Source organism: Vicugna pacos, chromosome 16, assembly GCF_048564905.1.
Source record: "Vicugna pacos chromosome 16, VicPac4, whole genome shotgun sequence".
Lineage (NCBI taxonomy): Eukaryota > Metazoa > Chordata > Mammalia > Artiodactyla > Camelidae > Vicugna > Vicugna pacos.
The window spans coordinates 31,390,758-31,401,853 of NC_133002.1; the positions used below are offsets into that span (position 1 = coordinate 31,390,758).

Below are 11,096 nucleotides of genomic sequence, written 5' to 3' on the forward strand. Positions count from 1 at the left end.
ATAAGGCAATAAATTGAACAACTTAGACGAAACGAACAAGTTTCTAGAAACATAAAGTTCACCAAAACTGAATCAAAAAGAAATAGATCATTTGAACAGACCAATCACTAGAAGTGAAATAGAATCAGCAATAAAAAACCTCCCTGCAAAGAAAAGTCCAGGACCGAATGGCTTCACTGAGGATTTCTATCAAACATACAAAGAATTCATACCAATCTTTCTCAAACTCTCCCAAAAGACTAAAGAGGAGGGAATACTCCCAAACTCATTCTATGAAGCCACCAACACCATAATACCAAAGCCAGACAAAGATACCACCAAAAAATGAAACCATAGGCCAATATCACTGATGAATATAGATGCAAAAATTCTCAAGAAAATGTTAGCAAACAGCATCTAACAACATATAAAAAAGTTCATACACTATGAACAAGTTTTGTTCATCCCAGGGACACAAGGATGGTTCAACATCTGCAAATCAGTCAACACGATACACCACATCAAAAAGAGAAAGGACAAAAATCATATGATCATCTCACTAGATGCAGAAAAAGCATTTGATAAAATTTAACACCTATTTATGATAAAAACTATAACCAAAGCGGGTGTAAAGGAAACATATCTCAACATAGTAAAAGCTATTTATGACAAACCTATAGCCAGCATAGTACTGAATGGTGAAAAGTTGAAAGCCTTCACACTAAAATCTGGAACAAGAGAAGGATGCCCACTATCACCACTTCTATTCAATATAGTATTGGAAGTCCTAGCCATAGCAATTAGAGACAAAAAAGAAGCAAAAGGGGTCCAAATTGGAAGAGAAGAGGTAAAATTGTCATTATATATGGATGACATGATACTATATATAGAAAACACTAAATGCTCCACACAAAAACTGCTCGAGTTGATAAAAGAATTTAGCAAGGTAACAGGATACAAGATTAACATACACAAATCAGTGGCATTTCTTTACACTAATAATGAAATATCAGAAAAGGAAAGGATGGCTTCACCGGGGAATTCTACCAAACATACAAAGAAGAACTCATGCCAGTCCTTCTGAAACAATTCCTTTTAAAATGGCATCCAAAAAATAAAATAAAATGGAATAAATCTGATGAGGAAATGAAAGACACATATGTAGAGAACTACAAAACATTGACTAAGAAAATTAAAGATGACTTAAAGAAATGGAAAGACTTCCCGTGTTCTTGGATTAGAAGAATTAATATTGTTAAAATGGCCATACTACCCAAAGTAATCTACAGATTTAATGCAATCCTTATCAAACTACCCAGGATACTTTTCACAAAACTAGAACAAATATCCTTAAAATTTATATAGAAAGACCCAGAATTGCCAAAGAATTACTGAAGAAAAATAATGAAGCTGGAGGAGTAACCCTCTCAGACTTCAGACAATACTACAGAGCTACAGTAATCAAAACAGCATGGTATCGGTACAAAAACAGACATATGAATCAAGGGAACTGAGTACAGAGCCCAGAAATAAACCCACAAACTTTTGGTCAATTAATCATTTTTTAATGAAGTACCATCAATTACTGGTGTACCACATAATGTTCCAGTCTTGCATATACAGACATATATTCATTTTCATATTTTTTCCATTAAAGGTTATTGCAAGATATTGAACATAGTTCCCTATGCTATAGAAAAGAAACTATTTAAAATCTATTTTTATATATAGTGGTTAACATTTGTAAATATCAAACTCCCAAATTTATTCCCTCCCACCCCCTTTCCTCGGTAATCGTAAGATTGTTTACTATGTCTGAGAGTCTGTTTCTGTTTTGTAGATGAGTTCATAGTGTCCTTTTTGTTTTTTTAGATTCCACATATAAGTGATATCATATTGTATTTTTCTTCCTCCTTCTAGCTTACTTCACTTAGAATGACTATCTCTAGGTCCATCCATGTTGCTAAAAATGGCATTATTTTACTATTCTTTATGGCTGAGTGGTATTCCATTGTATAAATATGCCACAACTTCTTTATCCAGTCATCTGTCAATGGACATTTAGGTTGTTTCCATGTCTTGGCTATTGTAAATAGTGCTGCTATAAACATTGGGATGCCTTTAACTTTTCACATTAGAGTTATCTCCAGATTTATACCCAGAAGTGAGATTGCTGGATCATATGGTAAGTCTATTTTTAGTCTTTTGAGGAATCTCCATACTGTTTTCCATAATGGCTGCACCAAACTACATTCCCACCAGCAGTGTAGGAGGGTCCCCTTTTTTCCACACCCCTTCCAGCATTTATCATTTGTGGACTTTTGAATGATGGCCATTCTTACTAGTGTGAGGTGATACCTCATTGTAGTTTTGATTTGCATTTCTCTGATAATTAGTGAAATTAAGCATTTTTCATCTGTCTACTGACCATTTGTACGTCTTCACTGGAGAAATGCTTGTTTAGGTCTTCTGCCCATTTTTAGATTGATTTGTTTGGTTTTTTGTTGTTATTAAATTGTATGAGCTGTTTATATATTCTGGAAATTAAGCCCTTCTCAGTCTCATCTTTTGCAAATATTTTTTCCCATTCCATAGGTTATTGTTTTGTTTTGCTTATGGTTTCCGTTGCTGTGTAAAATCTTATGAGTGTAATTAGGTCATGTTTGTTTATTTTTGCTCTTGTTTCCATTGTCTGGGTATACTGTTCTAGGAGAACATTGCTAAGATTTATGTCAGATAATGTTCTGCCTATGTTTTCTTCTAGGAGATTTATTGTGCCTTGTCTTATATTTAAGTCTTTAAGCCATTCTGAGTTTATTTTTGTGTATGGAGTGAGGGAGTGTTCTAACTTCATTGATTTACATGCTGCTATTCAGTTTTCCCAACACCACTTGCTGAAGAGACTGTCTTTATTCCATTGTATATTCTTTCTTCCTTTGTCAAAGATTAATTGACCATAGATTGTGGGTTTATTTTTGGGCTCTCTATTCTATTGCATCGATCCATATGTCTGTTTTTACGCCTGGTCAATTAACTTTAGACAAAGGAGGCAGGAACATATAACGGAGTAAAGACAGTCTCTTCAGCAAATGGTGTTGGGATAACTGGACAGCTATGTGTAAATTAATGAAGTTAGAATACTCCCTCACACCATACACAAAAATAAACTCAAAATGGCTTAAAAACAAACATAAGACACTATAAACCTATTTGAAGAAAACACAGGCAAAACATTATCTGACATAAATCTTAGCAATGTTCTCCTAGGGCAGTCTACCCAGGCAATAGAAATAAAAGCAAAAATAAACAAATAGGACCTAATTAAATGTATAATCTTTTGCATAGCAAAGGAAACCATAAGCAAAACAAAAAACCTTGGAATGGGAGAAAATATTTGCAAAAGATGAGACTGACAGGGCTTAATTTCCAGAATATATAAACAGCACATACTACTTATTAAGAAAAAGACAAACAACTCAATTCACAAATGGGCAGAAGACCTACACAAGGAATTCTCCAATGAAGATATACAAATGGCCAATGGGCACATGAAAAAATGCTCAATATTGCTAATTATCAGAGAAATGCAAATCAAAACTACAATGAGATATAACCTCATACCAGTCAGAGTGGCCATTACTCAAAAGTCCACAAATGATAAATGCTGGAAAGGGTGTGGAGAAAAGGGAACACTGCTGGTGGGAATGTAGTTTGGTGCAGCTATTATTTAAAACAGTATGCAGATTCCTCAAAAAACTAAGAATAGACTTACCATGTGATCCAGCAATCTTACTCCTAGGTATATATCCAGAGAGAACCTTAATTCAAAAAGATACATGCACCCCAATGTTCATAGCAGCACTATTTACAATAGCCAAGACATGGAAATAACTTAAATATCCATCCACAGAGGACTGAAAAAGAAGTTGTGATATATTTCTACAATGGAATACTACTCAGCCATAAAAAATAAAATAATGTCATTTTCAGCAACATGGATGAATCTGGATTGTCCTTCTAAGTGAAGTAAGCCAGAAAGAGAAAGAAAAATACCATATGGTATCACTTATATGTGGAATCTAATAAAAAAAAAAGACAAATGAACTTATTAACAAAATAGAAACAGACTCACTGACATAGAAAACAAACTTATGGTTACCAGTGGAGGAATGGGGTGAGAAGGGATAAATTTGGAGTTTGAGATTTGTAGATACTAACTACTACATATAAAATAGATAAACAATAAGTTCACGCTGTATAACATATGGAACTATATTCAATATCTTGTAGTAACCTATGGTGAAAAAGAGTATGAAAACGAATATATGTATGTTCATGTATGACTGAAGCATTATGCTGTACACCAGAAATTGACACAACATTGTAAGCAGACTGTACTTCAATAAAATACATTTTAAAAACTAAATCTGAGTAATTTATAAAAAAAGAAAAAAGAAATACTAAGAAACATTAGAATACGAGACATACTACACTTACATATATATAGTGAAACAAAGGCTTTAACAAATGTTATGCTGCCACACTGCTTATTTTCTTTTCCATTATTTTTCATTAAATATTCAATATGCTAGTCACAAGCCAGTAAATTTATTACATGATTCTGTAATTTGAAAAGCACTGGCTTACAGGGAAGTGGATAATCATATCTAGTTATATCCTTCTTCTAGGATATGGTCAATTGGACGGTTTGGAGAGATGAAGCAGGGAGCTCCTTTATGAAGGGGTTGAGGGGTGAGAGAGCATGGCCTTAACTATGCATGGAGAGTTCTGTGGTTTCCCCACATCTTAAATCATGTAAAGAGGATAAGTATTACCAAGATGCAACATTGTCTTCAAGGAAATACAGATCAGCAACCATAATCAATTCTAATCTCTACATATTTATCTCTTGGGGAAAAAAACCTGAAGATCTAATTTACAGTACTAGCACTACTTCTTATCATGGGTTTTATTTCATTTTTGTGACTCCCTTGTAAGTTTTTGGCTTTGGTTACCCTTTTTTGTAAGTCTATTAGCCCATTACTATAACTGTTTTTATTAAACTGATAGTAACATGATCTCAAACCCATCCTACGAAGAACAAAAAATTTTAAAAAGAAAGAAAAAAAAACATTCTATATTTTCCTGCCTCCCTCCCCCACTCTCAATGATTTAGATGTCTTCTTTTACAATTTCGTGTTTATTTTATTTGTAATTCATGAGTTATCACCTTTCCAGTTGTAGCACTACTTCTTAAAATCCAGTTTCTCCTAATCATCTTGATTTCCAGTTCTCTCACCAGTCACAGCCACCCTGGAACCTTCCTCCTCACCAGCCACTCACTTATCAAATTTAAACCTGATGGATTCTCAACTCTGGCTGTTTAGTTGAATCACCAAGGCAGTTTTGTGTAAATGCCAATGCCCAGACCAGCTAAGTTATAAGCCCATGCACTGGCATTTTAAAAAAGCTCCCAAGAAGGTTCTAAGAAACAACTGGGGTGAGAGAAACCCTGTCTATCTCAACACACCTGCACTCTTCCTCCTCCTCCCTTCTCTCCTTCTGCCGTTGTTGTTTTTTCTCTGAAGTAAAAGACTAGGAGCTGGATGAGGGAAGAATGGCAGTAAAGGGAGGGGAAAGAGTCAGACAGACCACACAAAAGTTTACTAACAGAGGTTTGGAGTGGAAAAGACTATAAATACTAATAGATGCATAATCTGTGCCTGTTATATGTAAAACTAAAGGAGAAAGAATTTGGGTGTATTAATAAGCAAAACATTCCCAATTAACCACCATATTGGTTTGGTATAGAGTATGGGAAGGTTAATGTGGGGCTCACTTATACCTCCTGTGAACCTATATGTACCTTATAGTCTCTGGATAGAAACCTGCCCCTTTAACCATAGGGCTACCTGGGACCAAGTAGCCAGAAGGACTGGACCAAACAGGAGAGCCAACTGGGAGTATCCAAATTGTACACATTTTGCAAGAGGACTTTAAGCAGTGTAAAGTTCTCTCTGATTTAAGGTTACAATAGCAAATAATGAATCTGTATTTTTGAGTTCTGGGTAACTCTGCCGTGTTTAGAGGAGCTACCCAATGTACATAAATTGATCAATAGCTGGATGGTTTCCAAAGGAGCTTCAAACAACTGTTCTATGGAAGACATCCTTTTCACCAAAAAAAAAAACATTATTCTTATCAGAGATCAACATTTTTCCTCTATCATTTTCTACCCTCAGAAGAGACAAGTGAAGAAAACAGAGTGGGAAAGGCAAGAAATCTGAAATTAAGCACTCACAGGGCAATATAATGCCCCTGCACAAAAAGAAGATAAATGTTCAGAAAAGAAAGGAAAGCTGCCCTAAAACGTGCTCTTCAACCTAAAGCTTCAATATAAAATGATGAACACAGAGGAAAATCAGGAGAAAGAAAATGTGTCAAAGCAACTGGTCTTTAAACTTACCCAAAGCAAAAATATTTCAAGTTGAAATTGCTGCTGCTACTCAGAGACTGGTGCATTTCTGCCTATTTCTGGTGCCTGTCCCCTCCTACTTCTTTTATTTGTATTTTCTTCTCAATTAAGATAAATGTGTACATGAATTTTAACTTGAGAAGCAAAAAGGGCAGCAACAGTGCCATGACTAACTTACTCATACTCCAGAATTTTACAAGGAAATGCCAAGATTTACAAACCTATACAAAATCCTAAATCCTGCTCAGGATTTTCCTTCATCAATAGCAGATGCTTTGTGTAATCTGCCTTTCAATTTGGTAGTTGGTTTAACCTCTGGGTTAAATTGGACAGGCCTGGTAGCTCGCTGCTCTAACTAAGTCCAAGGGACCCCCAGTTCCTGCCTCATGGGTCTTGTGGGACAAGAAAGGGCTGAGTTTAGAGCTAGATCAGAAAGTAATCTTGGCAGTGGCTAAGGTAGGGTCTATAACCTTCGTGTTGACACTGTCTTTGTTTCCTTTGCCTGGTGGCAAGAGACCGTGGAGAGAGAAACTCAGCAAGACTGAGAACTATGTGTGGATATCGTAATGCTTTCCCCCTCGCGATTCTGCAGGTTGGCAGTTTGGTAGGGCTCCGCCAGAACAGCTTTCTGCTCCATGTGGCATCGGCTGGGCTCACTCCTGGGTTTGCAGCCAGTTGGCAGGTCGGCTAGTTGCCAGCTGGTCCTGATGGCCTCACTCATTTGTCTGGAAGTCACCTGGGGCTGCCACCTCCTTTGTACAGCCTCTCTTTCTCCAGTAGTTAGATCAGGCCTTTTACATGATGGCAGATGCACTTCATAAGGATGACAGTGGCAGCTGCCAGGTCCCTAAGGACAAATCTCAGAAGCCTCAAAATGTCATTTCTGCAACATTCTTTTGGTAAAAGCATGTCACAAGGCCAGCACAGACTCGGGAGATGGGGAAATAGGTTCTATCTCTGGATGAGAAGGGAACAAAGTCATATCGCAAAGGAAGAAGACAAGATGTGATTCACTGGGGGCCATTCTTCTAATAAACCACCATGGCCGTCCCTCTGGCCCCAGTGATTCATGTGAAATATGTGAAATACACTCCCCCACTCCCAAGATTCTCAAGTTTTATTTAATCACAGATCAGGCTCAAAGTCTATGAACTCATGGTCTGTATCAGGTTCTGACATGGTTGAGCCGCTGGGTACAGCTCCTCTTGACTCAGAAAGGGTTCTGCTGGTTGGCAATTTGAGCAGGGTTCAGCTGGGTTGTCTCCACTCTATCCATATGATGTCAGCTGAGTTCACTCATGTTTTTGTGGTTAAGCATTGTGTTGCCTGGGGGCCAGATGGTTGCAGACAGCAAACTGATAGGGCTGGTAGTGGATTGCAACTGTTGATTAAAATGCCTGCATTGTGTTTTATATAGCTTCTCAGCCTCCAGTAATTAGGCCAGGCATCTTTACGTGATGATGAAGTGCCCAACGCTGGATTTTGTCATTTGATGAGTAGCTTAAACTACCATTATTATGTAAAAATTACCAGAGTAGCATACTTGTATAGACTTGTCTGAGGCAAGATTTCCCCAGAACGACCCTGAGAGAAGGATTTGAATGCAAGTCATTCACCTGGGATGCAGTTCCAGGCAGCACTAGTTAGGAAAGCAGAGAAAGACTGTAAGTCAATAAAGGCTGTGTTTTCAAACAGACTCCCAGTGTGGATGTCTAAGCTCAGTCCAGCTGGGGAAGCCTGCGGGGCAATATAGAACCCACCTCAGAGTTGTCCCGCTCAAGGAGTAAGGAAGCAATTCTTCAATTCTCATCTTTAGTTAGCTAACAGGTACTCTCAGGGCCATTAAACACCCAGCATTTCTGGCCTGCTCCAATTACAGGCTGAAAAAAACTCTCAAGTGAAGAGTTTTAAGAGCTTGCACTGGCTGCACCAGAACATACTGGAACAATGAATGCCACAGGAACGTGAGCAAGGCATGAACAGCATTTGTTCCAAAATTCCTATACCAGCAGATTGCAACTCAGAAAGCTATTGTGTCTCAAAAGTTTATATGCACAATAGAGTTTTGGGAACTTAGAGTATATCTTTCTTTTAAACGTTTTAAAATTAAAAGTAAATTTTAAAAGCATATATGTATTCATTATATTCAAAAGATTTTCTTAACTTTAGTCCATCAGTGGGCCCCTAGATGTTCATAAGCCCCCTGGAAGCTTTAGGTAAAATGTTGGGTGTACAACTTTCCACAGCTTACATAAAATGCTCAAAAGATCAAGGACCCCAAATAGGTCAAGAAACACAGTAGCAGAGCACAGGATTAAGATCCCTAAGTTTAAGTCTCAACTTGACCATTTGTTGTATAATTTTGAGAAAATTTCTTACCTTCTTTGTGTCTCTTATGCCCTCACCTTCCAAAATAAGGAAACAGTAGTCCCTACTTCATAGAATTACTGTGAGAGTTAAGCTAATGAATATAGTGCCGTCTGGCACCAGAATAATACAGCCAGGGTAACATAAGTGTGGCTAATAGTAATCTGAGCTCCAAGAAACATCCAAGGTTGCCAAAATTTCCAGCTCTGATCAAGGAATATTGTGGAAATTCCTGTGGTTTTTAGTTACATGTTACTGCTCTAATATCTCAAACTTTCCCTTCCCCAACAGCATATTCAGAAAACCATACAAATGTTGCCTCCACTCAACCATTTACTTCACTCAATCTTCCAACTTTCCAAGATTTTTAAGTAAGAAATCTTAAAATCAGAAAGACACTTAATAGCTGCAATGCCCTTAAACCTTATCACTGAGATTGACTTTACATGTTCGTTTGATGTAGAACTTTTCCACTCAGATTCACTAGACAATCTCCAGACCATCAGTGCAGCACCAAATGAGTTGTCTAAGGCACACTGGCCCAGCCCAATCTTGCCAATGTGTATTTTGACTTAATAAAATGAAATTAAGTCTAAAATTTCCCACTCTAGAATTAGTCCAAGGAACATCTTTCTCACTAATTCCAATCTGTTATTTCCCATTTTCATATCTTATCGTTTTCTGACCCCCATTTGATTCTGAACCTTGGGCCCAAGATTGATGATTTTTCATTAACTACCTACTTAAGACCTGCTGGAACTCCATAGTCACTGGGGACACAAATTTGGTTCATTGTTATCCAGTCCCATGCAGGGACCAAGTACTGGGCCTACTTCCTGTCCACCTCCACCTGGGGAGAGAAGAATTATACATGGCCAACTACACCAGGGGCTGGAGCCTAATGCTCATGGTCAGCTCATGCCCCTCTCCACCTGATGTCCACCCATGAAGCTGGGCTGAGGGTAACAGGAGTTGTCCATAAGGGTAATAGGCAAGTATCAAAAGACCTAAGCATATGCCAATCAAAAGGCTTACTACTGGTGATAAGTTCACATGAAGGGAAGAAATATTGCAGGACAGCAGGGAACAAAGCCAGGGTGGACACAGAGCACTACTAGGTGAAGGATTTAGGTAGAAGAGAGACTTGACAATAGAAAAGGCAGACACGGGAAGATCACAATTTGGAGAAAGATACACATAATGTAGTTTTGTGTTTTATTAGAATAAGATGAAACATCTACAAGCAACATCAAGGTCCAGATTAGTCCTTGAAGGAAAATCAAGCCAACACTGTCCCTGCTTGCAATCAAACATCACTAACAAACCAGCCGTCTGCACTCACCTTTTCTAAAGCTACTCTTCCAGAAGTGGAGGCGCCAAGCTGCGGGTTCCAGCCAGGCTGGACTTGGCGGAGGTAGAAGCAGCCCCCAGAGGAGGCTTTTGCCGCCGGTCTGGATCGGGAATGTCGAAGAACATGGTGTCATCAGCCCGATTCCGGAAGGTGGACGTGGATGAGTACGGCGAGAAGAAGTTCGTGGACGAGGAAGACGGGGGCGACGGGCAGGCTGGGCCCAACGAGGGCGAGGTGGGCTCCTGCCTGCGGCAAGGAAGCATGACAGCTGCCCTGCAAGCAGCTCTGAAAAGCCCCGCTATCAACACCAAGAGTCAGGCGGTGAAGGATCGAGCAGGCAGCACTGCCTTGAAGGCGCTCATCTCTTTTAAAGCTAACGACATTGAAAAGGCAGTTCAATCTCTGGACAAGAATGGTGTGGATCTCCTAATGAAGTACATTTATAAAGGCTTCAAGAGCCCCTCTGACAATAGCAGTGCTGTGTTATTGCAGTGGCACGAAAAGGCACTTGCTGCTGGAGGAGTGGGATCCATTGTTCGAGTCCTGACTGCGAGGAAAACCGTGTAGTCCAGCGGGAGCTGGGTATCTCCCGTGTGGTGGGAGTTGCTGGTACAAAGACCAAAACAACCAAATGCCACCGCTGCTCTTTGGGTAGCATCCGTTTCTCTCAGCTTTGCCTTCTTGCTTCCTTTTCATATCTATAAGGAAGAAAATTACGTATCAGTTTTCCTTTAATGAAAATCGGGATATAGTACAGGCAATGTTTCAACAGGAGTGTTTCATGCTCTCAAAATTATTCCAGTGGTGTGTATACCAGTCTGTATATAGCATAATTTACATTCAAGTTTAATTGTGCAATTTTTAACCCCTATTGGCTGATGTGGGTTTTTTTGTTTTTTGTCTGTTGGAAGGGTTTTGGGTTTT

The 11,096-nt window shown here is 38.7% G+C and overlaps 1 pseudogene; it reads left to right on the forward strand.

The window, feature by feature from the left end:
- Positions 1–10,283: 10,283 nt before the first annotated feature.
- Positions 10,284–10,739, forward strand: LOC102545941 (actin-related protein 2/3 complex subunit 5 pseudogene; annotated as a pseudogene).
- Positions 10,740–11,096: the final 357 nt, after the last annotated feature.